The sequence below is a fragment of the Syngnathus typhle genome, unplaced genomic scaffold, assembly GCF_033458585.1.
Source record: "Syngnathus typhle isolate RoL2023-S1 ecotype Sweden unplaced genomic scaffold, RoL_Styp_1.0 HiC_scaffold_125, whole genome shotgun sequence".
NCBI classification, from domain to species: Eukaryota; Metazoa; Chordata; class Actinopteri; order Syngnathiformes; family Syngnathidae; genus Syngnathus; species Syngnathus typhle.
Genome location: NW_026872031.1, coordinates 40001 through 55000, shown reverse-complemented (window position 1 = coordinate 55000; position 15000 = coordinate 40001).

The following is a 15000-nucleotide window of genomic DNA, read 5'->3' as shown; positions in this document are numbered from 1 at the left end:
CGTCACGCGATTCTGCCAACCGTTCCTACCGGCCTGTGTTTAAGGAGGCGGCCGGTCCTCCGTCCTTGGATGGATAAGATTCGCAGATTTTCGCCCGGCCTGTGTTTAAGGAGGCGGCCGGTTCCCTCCTTCCTTCCTTTCTTGGATGTATAACATTCGCAGATTTTCGCCCGGCCGGTGGTTTAAGGAGGCGGCCGGTCCTCCCTCCTTGGATGTATAACATTCGCAGATTTTCGCCCGGCCTATGTTTAGTGAGGCGACCGGTCCTCCCTCCTTGGATGTATAACATTCGCATATTTTCGCCCGGCCGGTGGTTTAAGGAGGCGGCCGGTCCTCCCTCCTTGGATGTATAACATTCGCAGATTTTCGCCCGGCCGGTGGTTTAAGGAGGCGGCCGGTCCTCCCTCCTTGGATGTATAACATTCGCAGATTTTCGCCCGGCCTATGTTTAGTGAGGCGACCGGTCCTCCGTGGAGAGCGACCCGCAAGTGGGGAGGAACCGTCCACCCAACGCCGGCGCGAGCCGGGGCCGGTGGGGGCCCTACCAAGGCGGGTCTCATTGCCTGTCGGTCAGTTCGGGAGAAGGTGGGGGTACTCGGAGGCCCGCCGGGAGCAGACGGGGGTCCGGAAGGTGAGGGGGTGAAGGACGGCGGTCGGGAGCAGACGGCCGTCCCCGGGAGGGGGTGTTCGTTCACGTGCGGACGCCGGGAGCAGGCGGCCGTCACGCAATTCTGCCAACCGTTCCCACCGGCCTGTGTTTAAGGAGGCGGCCGGTCCTCCACGAGAAGAATTCTGCCAAACGTTCCACCGGCCTGTGTTTAAGGAGGCGGCCGGTCCTCCCCGTCGTTCCGCCGGCTTGTGTTTAAGGAGGCGGCCGGTCCTCCACGAGAAGAATTCTGCCAAACGTTCCACCGGCCTGTGTTTAAGGAGGCGGCCGGTCCTCCCCGTCGTTCCGCCGGCTTGTGTTTAAGGAGGCGGCCGGTCCTCCACTATTCCTTCCTTGGATGGAAAGCATGTAGCACTTTGAAAATTTTCGAGCACTGTGACACTTTGAAAATTTTCGAGAGTTTTTGTACTTAGAAAATTTTTCGCTCTTGCACTTCCAGAGTGCTTTGCGGTAGCTCCTAGGTTCGCTGTCCGAGCATGTGAACACTTTTTGGGGGGGAACACATCGCTAGAGACACCAGCCGCCTGGTTCTCGGGGCCAAAACTTGTGTTCCCCACACTCGTTCTGACTATATTTTGCGATTTGGGGGTAAAGGTAATGAGTACAGTGACTAGGGGGACCAACTCATCGTACTCTGGCGCACCAACAGACCAAAGCTGGTACTGCACTTACCCCTGGTACCCCAACGCCTGGTACCTGACGGGCGAGAGGCTGATTTTTCGCTATTTGCGGCCGACCGAGGGAACCAGACAAAGCGGACACTTTACGGCGCAAGAGCCGTTGGCACTTAGAAATTTTTCGACAAAGTTGGCGCGAGCTCCAGAAGGAGAGGCTGATTTTTCGCTATTTGTGGCCGACCGAGGGAACCAGGCAAAGCGGACACTTTACGGCGCAAGAGCCGTTGGCACTTAGAAATTTTTTGACAAAGTTGGCGCGAGCTCCAGAAGGAGAGGCTGATTTTTCGCTATTTGTGGCCGACCGAGGGAACCAGGCAAAGCGGACACTTTACGGCGCAAGAGCCGTTGGCACTTAGAAATTTTTTGACAAAGTTGGCGCGAGCTCCAGAAGGAGAGGCTGATTTTTCGCTATTTGTGGCCGACCGAGGGAACCAGGCAAAGCGGACACTTTACGGCGCAAGAGCCGTTGGCACTTAGAAAATATTCGCCAAAGTTGGCACGAGCTCCAGAAGGAGAGGCTGATTTTTCGCTATTTGTGGCCGACCGAGGGAACCAGACAAAGCGGACACATTACGGCGCAAGAGCCGTTGGCACTTAGAAAATATTCGCCAAAGTTGGCACGAGCTCCAGAAGGAGAGGCTGATTTTTCGCTATTTGTGGCCGACCGAGGGAACCAGACAAAGCGGACACTTTACGGCCGCAAGAGCCGTTGGCACTTGCGCGAGCTCCAGAAGGAGAGGCTGATTTTTCGCTATTTGTGGCCGACCGAGGGAACCAGACAAAGCGGACACTTTACGGCGCAAGAGCCGTTGGCACTTAGAAAATATTCGCCAAAGTTGGCACGAGCTCCAGAAGGAGAGGCTGATTTTTCGCCGTTTGTGGCCGACCGAGGGAACCAGACAAAGCGGACACTTTACGGCGCAAGAGCCGTTGGCACTTAGGCGAGCTCCAGAAGGAGAGGCTGATTTTTCGCTATTTGTGGCCGACCGAGGGAACCAGGCAAAGCGGACACATTACGGCGCAAGAGCCGTTGGCACTTAGAAAATATTCGCCAAAGTTGGCACGAGCTCCAGAAGGAGAGGCTGATTTTTCGCTATTTGTGGCCGACCGAGGGAACCAGGCAAAGCGGACACTTTACGGCGCAAGAGCCGTTGGCACTTAGAAATTTTTTGACAAAGTTGGCGCGAGCTCCAGAAGGAGAGGCTGATTTTTCGCCGTTTGTGGCCGACCGAGGGAACCAGGCAAAGCGGACACATTACGGCGCAAGAGCCGTTGGCACTTAGGCGAGCTCCAGAAGGAGAGGCTGGTTTTTCGCTATTTGTGGCCGACCGAGGGAACCAGGCAAAGCGGACACATTACGGCGCAAGAGCCGTTGGCACTTAGGCGAGCTCCAGAAGGAGAGGCTGATTTTTCGCCGTTTGTGGCCGACCGAGGGAACCAGGCAAAGCGGACACATTACGGCGCAAGAGCCGTTGGCACTTAGGCGAGCTCCAGAAGGAGAGGCTGGTTTTTCGCTATTTGTGGCCGACCGAGGGAACCAGGCAAAGCGGACACATTACGGCGCAAGAGCCGTTGGCACTTAGGCGAGCTCCAGAAGGAGAGGCTGATTTTTCGCCGTTTGTGGCCGACCGAGGGAACCAGGCAAAGCGGACACATTACGGCGCAAGAGCCGTTGGCACTTAGGCGAGCTCCAGAAGGAGAGGCTGATTTTTCGCCGTTCGTGGCCGACCGAGGGAACCAGGCAAAGCGGACACATTACGGCGCAAGAGCCGTTGGCACTTAGAAAATATTCGCCAAAGTTGGCACGAGCTCCAGAATGAGAGGCTGATTTTTCGCCGTTTGTGGCCGACCGAGGGAACCAGGCAAAGCGGACACATTACGGCGCAAGAGCCGTTGGCACTTAGGCGAGCTCCAGAAGGAGAGGCTGATTTTTTCGCTATTTGTGGCCGACCGAGGGAACCAGGCAAAGCGGACACATTACGGCGCAAGAGCCGTTGGCACTTAGAAAATATTCGCCAAAGTTGGCACGAGCTCCAGAATGAGAGGCTGATTTTTCGCCGTTTGTGGCCGACCGAGGGAACCAGACAAAGCGGACACATTACGGCGCAAGAGCCGTTGGCACTTAGGCGAGCTCCAGAAGGAGAGGCTGATTTTTCGCTATTTGTGGCCGACCGAGGGAACCAGGCAAAGCGGACACTTTACGGCGCAAGAGCCGTTGGCACTTAGAAAATATTCGCCAAAGTTGGCACGAGCTCCAGAAGGAGAGGCTGATTTTTCGCCGTTTGTGGCCGACCGAGGGAACCAGACAAAGCGGACACATTACGGCGCAAGAGCCGTTGGCACTTAGGCGAGCTCCAGAAGGAGAGGCTGATTTTTCGCTATTTGTGGCCGACCGAGGGAACCAGGCAAAGCGGACACTTTACGGCGCAAGAGCCGTTGGCACTTAGAAAATATTCTGAAATTCTCACCGACCTCCGTGGTGGAGAGGCCGAATTTTCGACATTCGTGGCCGACCGGGGAACCGTCGCCACTCGGACAACTTGTGCGGCAGCCCTCGGTGATTTTAGGACCGCTTTTTCACCCTCGCTGTCCGACCGGAGAACCGTCGTAGCTCGGACAGTTCGTGTGCCAGCATCCGCTGGCACTTAGAAAATTTTAAAAAAGAAAAAAATAGTCTTCTGCATATACGTTCTGACTATATTTTGCGATTAGGGGGTAAAGGTAATGAGTACAGTGACTAGGGGGACCAACTCATCGTACTCTGGCGCACCAACACGCCAAGGTTGGTACTGCACTTAGGCTGATTTTTGCGCTATTCGCGGCCGACCGGGGAACCAGCGCGGAGCGGACACATTACGGCGAATGAGCCGTTGGCACTTAGAAAATTTTTGAGCTTTTTTCGAACTTCCGTGAGGCTGATTTTGCGCTATTCGCGGCCGACCGGGGAACCAGCGCGGAGCGGACACATTACGGCGAATGAGCCGTTGGCACTTAGAAAATTTTTGAGCTTTTTTCGAACTTCCGTGAGGCTGATTTTGCGCTATTCGCGGCCGACCGGGGAACCAGCGCGGAGCGGACAATGAGCCCGTTGGCACTGAGAAAATTTTGTGCTTTTTTCGGTACTTCCGTGTGGAGCTTTGGGGCCGTTCCTTCCGCCTAACTTTTATGGCGGGCCCATTAGGCTTCAGGAGGCGTGGGCTAAGGCATTATGACCAATCTATTGAGCTTTTTTTCGGACTTCCGTGTGGAGCTTTGGGGCCGTTCCGCCTAACTTTTTATGCCCGATTAGGCTTCCAGGGAGGCGGCTAAGCATTATTGACCAATCATGGAGCTTTTTTGGGACTTCCGTGTGGAGCTTTGGGGCCGTTCCGCCTAACTTTTTATGCCCGATTAGGCTTCCAGGGAGGCGGCTAAGCATTATTGACCAATCATGGAGCTTTTTTGGGACTTCCGTGTGGAGCTTTGGAGCCGTTCCGCCTAACTTTTTATGCCCGATTAGGCTTCCAGGGAGGCGGCTAAGCATTATTGACCAATCATGGAGCTTTTTTGGGACTTCCGTGTGGAGCTTTGGGGCCGTTCCGCCTAGCTTTTTATGCCCGATTAGGCTTCCAGGGAGGCGGCTAAGCATTATTGACCAATCATGGAGCTTTTTTGGGACTTCCGTGTGGAGCTTTGGGGCCGTTCCGCCTAGCTTTTTATGCCCGATTAGGCTTCCAGGGAGGCGGCTAAGCATTATTGACCAATCATGGAGCTTTTTTGGGACTTCCGTGTGGAGCTTTGGGGCCGTTCCGCCTAGCTTTTTATGCCCGATTAGGCTTCCAGGGAGGCGGCTAAGCATTATTGACCAATCATGGAGCTTTTTTGGGACTTCCGTGTGGAGCTTTGGGGCCGTTCCGCCTAGCTTTTTATGCCCGATTAGGCTTCCAGGGAGGCGGCTAAGCATTATTGACCAATCATGGAGCTTTTTTGGGACTTCCGTGTGGAGCTTTGGGGCCGTTCCGCCTAGCTTTTTATGCCCGATTAGGCTTCCAGGGAGGCGGCTAAGCATTATTGACCAATCATGGAGCTTTTTTGGGACTTCCGTGTGGAGCTTTGGGGCCGTTCCGCCTAGCTTTTTATGCCCGATTAGGCTTCCAGGGAGGCGGCTAAGCATTATTGACCAATCATGGAGCTTTTTTGGGACTTCCGTGTGGAGCTTTGGGGCCGTTCCGCCTAGCTTTTTATGCCCGATTAGGCTTCCAGGGAGGCGGCTAAGCATTATTGACCAATCATGGAGCTTTTTTGGGACTTCCGTGTGGAGCTTTGGGGCCGTTCCGCCTAGCTTTTTATGCCCGATTAGGCTTCCAGGGAGGCGGCTAAGCATTATTGACCAATCATGGAGCTTTTTTGGGACTTCCGTGTGGAGCTTTGGGGCCGTTCCGCCTAGCTTTTTATGCCCGATTAGGCTTCCAGGGAGGCGGCTAAGCATTATTGACCAATCATGGAGCTTTTTTGGGACTTCCGTGTGGAGCTTTGGAGCCGTTCCGCCTAACTTTTTATGCCCGATTAGGCTTCCAGGGAGGCGGCTAAGCATTATTGACCAATCATGGAGCTTTTTTGGGACTTCCGTGTGGAGCTTTGGGGCCGTTCCGCCTAGCTTTTTATGCCCGATTAGGCTTCCAGGGAGGCGGCTAAGCATTATTGACCAATCATGGAGCTTTTTTGGGACTTCCGTGTGGAGCTTTGGGGCCGTTCCGCCTAGCTTTTTATGCCCGATTAGGCTTCCAGGGAGGCGGCTAAGCATTATTGACCAATCATGGAGCTTTTTTGGGACTTCCGTGTGGAGCTTTGGGGCCGTTCCGCCTAGCTTTTTATGCCCGATTAGGCTTCCAGGGAGGCGGCTAAGCATTATTGACCAATCATGGAGCTTTTTTGGGACTTCCGTGTGGAGCTTTGGGGCCGTTCCGCCTAGCTTTTTATGCCCGATTAGGCTTCCAGGGAGGCGGCTAAGCATTATTGACCAATCATGGAGCTTTTTTGGGACTTCCGTGTGGAGCTTTGGGGCCGTTCCGCCTAGCTTTTTATGCCCGATTAGGCTTCCAGGGAGGCGGCTAAGCATTATTGACCAATCATGGAGCTTTTTTGGGACTTCCGTGTGGAGCTTTGGGGCCGTTCCGCCTAGCTTTTTATGCCCGATTAGGCTTCCAGGGAGGCGGCTAAGCATTATTGACCAATCATGGAGCTTTTTTGGGACTTCCGTGTGGAGCTTTGGGGCCGTTCCGCCTAGCTTTTTATGCCCGATTAGGCTTCCAGGGAGGCGGCTAAGCATTATTGACCAATCATGGAGCTTTTTTGGGACTTCCGTGTGGAGCTTTGGGGCCGTTCCGCCTAGCTTTTTATGCCCGATTAGGCTTCCAGGGAGGCGGCTAAGCATTATTGACCAATCATGGAGCTTTTTTGGGACTTCCGTGTGGAGCTTTGGGGCCGTTCCGCCTAGCTTTTTATGCCCGATTAGGCTTCCAGGGAGGCGGCTAAGCATTATTGACCAATCATGGAGCTTTTTTGGGACTTCCAGCCGGTGCTTTGGGGGCCTTCCCCCTCACTTTCTACGCCCGATTGGGCTTCCAGGGACGCGGCTAAGCATTTTTAACAGAAATGGAGCTTTTTGCGGAGCTCCAGCCGGTGCCACCGGCAGGCCGTGCACGCGGACGAGATGACCGAAAGAAGCTCCAGGAGAGCGGATGGACGCTTTTTAAGCACCGAGGCGGAGATCGCGGAGCTTTAATAGACTTCCAGCGGGCCCAAAGCGGCCAGGCAGACGGCGCAGCGCGACCTGGTACCTCGCACGGGACGCATCGCCCCCCCCGCGCACAGTTCCAGGGGGCCGGGATGACGTTTCAAAGCTGCCGCTGCAGCTGCGGCGGGGAGTGGCCTCCCTCCGGTGGACACGACGAGTAAATGACACCGGCCGCTGACGCAAACCCACGCCGGACAGGAGAGCTCAAAAGCCGGGTAACATTTCAAGGAAGACCCCCCCTGCGCAGACCTCCACTAGGCCGGGATGACTGTTCAGCTGTGGCGGGGAGTGGCCTCCCTCCGGTCGGCACGACGAGTAAATGACACCGGCCGCTGACGCAAACCCACGCCGGACAGGAGAGCTCAAAAGCCGGGTAACATTTCAAGGAAGACCCCCCCTGCGCAGACCTCCACTAGGCCGGGATGACTGTTCAGCTGTGGCGGGGAGTGGCCTCCCTCCGGTCGGCACGACGAGTAAATGACACCGGCCGCTGACGCAAACCCACGCCGGACAGGAGAGCTCAAAAGCCGGGTAACATTTCAAGGAAGACCCCCCCTGCGCAGACCTCCACTAGGCCGGGATGACTGTTCAGCTGTGGCGGGGAGTGGCCTCCCTCCGGTCGGCACGACGAGTAAATGACACCGGCCGCTGACGCAAACCCACGCCGGACAGGAGAGCTCAAAAGCCGGGTAACATTTCAAGGAAGACCCCCCCTGCGCAGACCTCCACTAGGCCGGGATGACTGTTCAGCTGTGGCGGGGAGTGGCCTCCCTCCGGTCGGCACGACGAGTAAATGACACCGGCCGCTGACGCAAACCCACGCCGGACAGGAGAGCTCAAAAGCCGGGTAACATTTCAAGGAAGACCCCCCCTGCGCAGACCTCCACTAGGCCGGGATGACTGTTCAGCTGTGGCGGGGAGTGGCCTCCCTCCGGTCGGCACGACGAGTAAATGACACCGGCCGCTGACGCAAACCCACGCCGGACAGGAGAGCTCAAAAGCCGGGTAACATTTCAAGGAAGACCCCCCCTGCGCAGACCTCCACTAGGCCGGGATGACTGTTCAGCTGTGGCGGGGAGTGGCCTCCCTCCGGTCGGCACGACGAGTAAATGACACCGGCCGCTGACGCAAACCCACGCCGGACAGGAGAGCTCAAAAGCCGGGTAACATTTCAAGGAAGACCCCCCCTGCGCAGACCTCCACTAGGCCGGGATGACTGTTCAGCTGTGGCGGGGAGTGGCCTCCCTCCGGTCGGCACGACGAGTAAATGACACCGGCCGCTGACGCAAACCCACGCCGGACAGGAGAGCTCAAAAGCCGGGTAACATTTCAAGGAAGACCCCCCCTGCGCAGACCTCCACTAGGCCGGGATGACTGTTCAGCTGCGGCGGGGAGTGGCCTCCCTCCGGTCGGCACGACGAGTAAAGCTATTTAGGAAAATCTGAGATAAATATCACTTGCATAATAATTTGGAACACGGTCCCGTGTTCCAAATTATTATGCAAAATGTATTTAGACACCAGCAATCGCACTTAGATTTGTTTCTTTTTTCTTTCTTTTAGCTTCCATAATGTTACCGGGCGCTGACGCAAACCCACGCCCGGCAGGAGAGCTCAAAAGCCGGGTAACATTTCAAGGAAGCTATTTAGGAAAATCTGAGATAAATATCCTTTGCATAATAATTTGGAACACGGTCCCGTGTTCCAAATTATTATGCAAAATGTATTTAAGTGTCATAAAGATTACATTTTTTGTTTTTCAAGTACTGAAATCACCCTCAGTCATGGTACAGTCCATGGTAGTCTGCCAGGTGAGCGCAATTGTAGTAATTAACAAGTCTATTTAAGTTCCGCGTTTTTAAGCGTTCGGCCATTTCGTTCAACCATGGGGAGGAAAAAGGATCTCTCTGCTGTCGAGAAGCGTGAAATCGTTCGATGCCTTGGACAAGGTATGCAGACATTCGATATTGCACGAAAGCTTAAGCGCGACCATCGAACTTTGAAGAAATTCGTCGCTGATTCGGAGCAAACGCGCGTTCGTGCAGACAAAGGCACGACAAGGAAGGTTTCTGCAAGACAAACAAATCGAATCAAGAGGGCGGCTGCAAGCATGCCACTAAAGACGAGCAAACAAATATTCGACGCTGCTGGTGCCAGTGAAGTCCCACGAACGACGAGGTGCAGGATCCTCCAGAGGCTTGCAGTTGTGCGGAAACCCTCCATTCGGCCACCCCTGAACAACGCGAACAAGCAGAAACGGCTGCAGTGGGCCCAGACTTACATGAAGACAAATTTTCAGACAGTCCTGTTCACCGACGAGTGCCGTGCCACCTTGGATGGGCCAGGTAGGGTTTTTTAAGTTTTTCCTTGCACTTTTGAGAGCTCAGGGGATGCTTTGAGAATAATTGTCAATTTCTGTCAATGTGAAGCCCTTTGAGACTGCTTGTGATTTAGGGCTATACAAATAAACTTGATTTGACTTGACTTTACAGATGGATGGAGTCGTGGATGGTTGGTGGACGGCCACGATAGCCCAACAAGGCTGCGGCGTCAGCAGGGAGGTGGCGGAGTGATGTTTTGGGCCGGAATCATGGGGAGAGAGCTGCTTGGCCCCTTTAGGGTCCCTGAAGGCGTCAAAATTACGTCTGTTAACTACGTGGAATTTCTGACTCAACACTTCTGTCCATGGTACAACAGGAAGAACCGTGCTTTCCGTCAAAAGATCATCTTCATGCATGACAATGCACCGTCTCATGCTGCAAGAAATACGTCAACGTCTTTGGCATCTATGGGAATAAAGGGAGAGAAACTGATGGTGTGGCCCCCATGCTCCCCTGACCTCAATCCTATTGAAAACTTGTGGAGCATCGTCAAGCAGAAAATCTACGAAGGTGGGAGGCAGTTCAATTCCAAAGAGCAGCTCTGGCAGGCTATTCTTAGATCCTGCCAAGAAATTCAACCAGAAACTGTACAAAAACTCACAAGTTCAGTGGATGGAAGAATCGTGAAGCTGCTGTTGAACAAAGGGTCCTATGTTAAAATGTAACTTTGTTTTTTATTGAAATAAAGGGTCCTATGTTAAAATGTAACTTGTTTGTCTTTTCTTTGAAATAGCTTTTGATTTCAGTAAATATGACCTCCTAATGCTGTAAATTCTTAAGATGGGCATTTCAGTTCATAAAAACCTATAAAATGTTATAAAACTCTGTTGTGCGTAATAATGTGGAACAGTGCATTTTAAGTTTTTTATTTTTTAAAAATTCTGTGATCATTCGGAGGTTTGTTCAATAAAATTAGAATTCATCAAAATAATGGTTGATGACTTGAAAATTATGCTGACTCATTTTGCATCGACTATTTAGGAAAATCTGAGATAAATGTCACTTGCATAATAATTTGGAACACGGTGTAAGTGCGATTGCTGGTGTATTTACTCGTCGTGTCCACCGGAGGACGGCAAATCCCCGCCGCAGCTGCAGCGGCAGCGCTTAAATGTCTTCCCGGCCGCCTGGAACTCTGCACGGGGCGTGTTTCGTCCCGCGCAGCGGTACCAGATCGCGCTGCGCCGTCAGCCGAGCCGCGCGCGGTCCGCTGGAAGTCTACACTGTGTTCCAAATTATTATGCAAATTGTATTTATGTGTCATAAAGATTACATTTTTTGTTTTTCAATTAAACTCATGGATGGTATTACGTGTCAGGGCTCTTTGGATCACTGAGATCAATCTCAGACACCGGGGATCATTACCGGCCAGTTGAGCCCAAATTAAGGAAAAACTACTTAAGAATGGTGTTCCACATTATTAAGCAGATAATTTGAAGTTCGCTTTGAGCAGTGGCGGACGCCAACCCACGACCGGTGGGAGAGCTCGGAGGGCGGATGGGCTTTCAAGGAAGCCCCCCAGGCCGGTCCCACTCGCACTTAGAATTTTTTTTTTTTTTGGCTTCCATAATGTACCGGGCTGCGGACGCGAAACCCACGCCGGGCAGGAGAGCTCGAAAGGCGGCTAAGCATTCAAGGAAGCACCGTCTGGAGCTTCAGAGCCGTTCCGCCTGACTTTTAACGTAGAGTACCGGGCGCAAACCACTAACTCAAGCCCGGCATGGCAGCTCGAAAGGCGGCTAAGCATTCAAGGAAGCACCGTCTGGAGCTTCAGAGCCGTTCCGCCTGACTTTTAACGTAGAGTACCGGGCGCAAACCACTAACTCAAGCCCGGCATGGCAGCTCGAAAGGCGGCTAAGCATTCAAGGAAGCACCGTCTGGAGCTTCAGAGCCGTTCCGCCTGACTTTTAACGTAGAGTACCGGGCGCAAACCACTAACTCAAGCCCGGCATGGCAGCTCGAAAGGCGGCTAAGCATTCAAGGAAGCACCGTCTGGAGCTTCAGAGCCGTTCCGCCTGACTTTTAACGTAGAGTACCGGGCGCAAACCACTAACTCAAGCCCGGCATGGCAGCTCGAAAGGCGGCTAAGCATTCAAGGAAGCACCGTCTGGAGCTTCAGAGCCGTTCCGCCTGACTTTTAACGTAGAGTACCGGGCGCAAACCACTAACTCAAGCCCGGCATGGCAGCTCGAAAGGCGGCTAAGCATTCAAGGAAGCACCGTCTGGAGCTTCAGAGCCGTTCCGCCTGACTTTTAACGTAGAGTACCGGGCGCAAACCACTAACTCAAGCCCGGCATGGCAGCTCGAAAGGCGGCTAAGCATTCAAGGAAGCACCGTCTGGAGCTTCAGAGCCGTTCCGCCTGACTTTTAACGTAGAGTACCGGGCGCAAACCACTAACTCAAGCCCGGCATGGCAGCTCGAAAGGCGGCTAAGCATTCAAGGAAGCACCGTCTGGAGCTTCAGAGCCGTTCCGCCTGACTTTTAACGTAGAGTACCGGGCGCAAACCACTAACTCAAGCCCGGCATGGCAGCTCGAAAGGCGGCTAAGCATTCAAGGAAGCACCGTCTGGAGCTTCAGAGCCGTTCCGCCTGACTTTTAACGTAGAGTACCGGGCGCAAACCACTAACTCAAGCCCGGCATGGCAGCTCGAAAGGCGGCTAAGCATTCAAGGAAGCACCGTCTGGAGCTTCAGAGCCGTTCCGCCTGACTTTTAACGTAGAGTACCGGGCGCAAACCACTAACTCAAGCCCGGCATGGCAGCTCGAAAGGCGGCTAAGCATTCAAGGAAGCACCGTCTGGAGCTTCAGAGCCGTTCCGCCTGACTTTTAACGTAGAGTACCGGGCGCAAACCACTAACTCAAGCCCGGCATGGCAGCTCGAAAGGCGGCTAAGCATTCAAGGAAGCACCGTCTGGAGCTTCAGAGCCGTTCCGCCTGACTTTTAACGTAGAGTACCGGGCGCAAACCACTAACTCAAGCCCGGCATGGCAGCTCGAAAGGCGGCTAAGCATTCAAGGAAGCACCGTCTGGAGCTTCAGAGCCGTTCCGCCTGACTTTTAACGTAGAGTACCGGGCGCAAACCACTAACTCAAGCCCGGCATGGCAGCTCGAAAGGCGGCTAAGCATTCAAGGAAGCACCGTCTGGAGCTTCAGAGCCGTTCCGCCTGACTTTTAACGTAGAGTACCGGGCGCAAACCACTAACTCAAGCCCGGCATGGCAGCTCGAAAGGCGGCTAAGCATTCAAGGAAGCACCGTCTGGAGCTTCAGAGCCGTTCCGCCTGACTTTTAACGTAGAGTACCGGGCGCAAACCACTAACTCAAGCCCGGCATGGCAGCTCGAAAGGCGGCTAAGCATTCAAGGAAGCACCGTCTGGAGCTTCAGAGCCGTTCCGCCTGACTTTTAACGTAGAGTACCGGGCGCAAACCACTAACTCAAGCCCGGCATGGCAGCTCGAAAGGCGGCTAAGCATTCAAGGAAGCACCGTCTGGAGCTTCAGAGCCGTTCCGCCTGACTTTTAACGTAGAGTACCGGGCGCAAACCACTAACTCAAGCCCGGCATGGCAGCTCGAAAGGCGGCTAAGCATTCAAGGAAGCACCGTCTGGAGCTTCAGAGCCGTTCCGCCTGACTTTTAACGTAGAGTACCGGGCGCAAACCACTAACTCAAGCCCGGCATGGCAGCTCGAAAGGCGGCTAAGCATTCAAGGAAGCACCGTCTGGAGCTTCAGAGCCGTTCCGCCTGACTTTTAACGTAGAGTACCGGGCGCAAACCACTAACTCAAGCCCGGCATGGCAGCTCGAAAGGCGGCTAAGCATTCAAGGAAGCACCGTCTGGAGCTTCAGAGCCGTTCCGCCTGACTTTTAACGTAGAGTACCGGGCGCAAACCACTAACTCAAGCCCGGCATGGCAGCTCGAAAGGCGGCTAAGCATTCAAGGAAGCACCGTCTGGAGCTTCAGAGCCGTTCCGCCTGACTTTTAACGTAGAGTACCGGGCGCAAACCACTAACTCAAGCCCGGCATGGCAGCTCGAAAGGCGGCTAAGCATTCAAGGAAGCGACGCCGGCCGGTCCGCGGGCCAAATAGGGTCCAGTAAAGTACCGGGCGCGGCCACTAACGCCTTGTGGCGGTCGCCTTGTGGCGGTCGGGGGGTGGCGGTCGGGGCTGGCGCTTGGGGCCGGTGGCGGTCGCCTTGTGGCGGTCGCCTTGTGGCGGTCGGGGGGTGGCGGTCGGGGCTGGCGCTTGGGGCCAGTGGCGGTCGCCTTGTGGCGGTCGCCTTGTGGCGGTCGCCTTGTGGCGGTCGCCTTGTGGCGGTCGCCTTGTGGCGGTCGCCTTGTGGCGGTCGGGGGGTGGCGGTCGGGGCTGGCGCTTGGGGCCAGTGGCGGTCGCCTTGTGGCGGTCGCCTTGTGGCGGTCGCCTTGTGGCGGTCGCCTTGTGGCGGTCGCCTTGTGGCGGTCGGGGGGTGGCGGTCGGGGCTGGCGCTTGGGGCCGGTGGCGGTCGCCTTGTGGCGGTCGCCTTGTGGCGGTCGCCTTGTGGCGGTCGCCTTGTGGCGGTCGCCTTGTGGCGGTCGGGGGGTGGCGGTCGGGGCTGGCGCTTGGGGCCGGTGGCGGTCGCCTTGTGGCGGTCGCCTTGTGGCGGTCGGGGGGTGGCGGTCGGGGCTGGCGCTTGGGGCCAGTGGCGGTCGCCTTGTGGCGGTCGCCTTGTGGCGGTCGCCTTGTGGCGGTCGCCTTGTGGCGGTCGCCTTGTGGCGGTCGCCTTGTGGCGGTCGGGGGGTGGCGGTCGGGGCTGGCGCTTGGGGCCAGTGGCGGTCGCCTTGTGGCGGTCGCCTTGTGGCGGTCGCCTTGTGGCGGTCGCCTTGTGGCGGTCGCCTTGTGGCGGTCGGGGGGTGGCGGTCGGGGCTGGCGCTTGGGGCTGGCGTCCGCCAATAGTGGTTTAATTTCGGGAGGAAGATTGATTTTCGTCCCAAGCCCGCCGCTGGAGAAAATTTTAGGTACCAGGAGTGGATTTTTTTTGTCCACTCAGGAGGGGGACGTTGGCTGGTTTGGTGTCCGGGGGAAAGTGCTCTTTTCTCGGCCAGGAGAAAGATTAGACTCCCAGCCCGCCGCTGGAGAAAATTCTAGGTACCAGGAGTGGATTTTTTTTGTCCACTCAGGAGGGGGACGTGCTTTGTTGTCCGGGGGAAAGTGCTCTTTTCTCGGCCAGGAGAAAGATTAGACTCCCAGCCCGCCGCTGGAGAAAATCTTAGGTACCAGGAGTGGATTTTTTTTGTCCACTCAGGAGGGGGACGTGCTTTGTTGTCCGGGGAGAGTGCCTGGTCCCCGGACCAGCCTCTTAGGCGCGCCCGCTGTCATTCTCCGGAGATTAAGTTATACTAAGGGGAGGCTGCCTCCTCCCGCCTGCTGCCCGAGGATGCTGCCTCATCCCCGGACTGGCCTCTTGCGCGCGCCCGCTGTCATTCTCCGGAGACTAAGTTATACTAAGGGGAGGCTGCCTCCTCCCG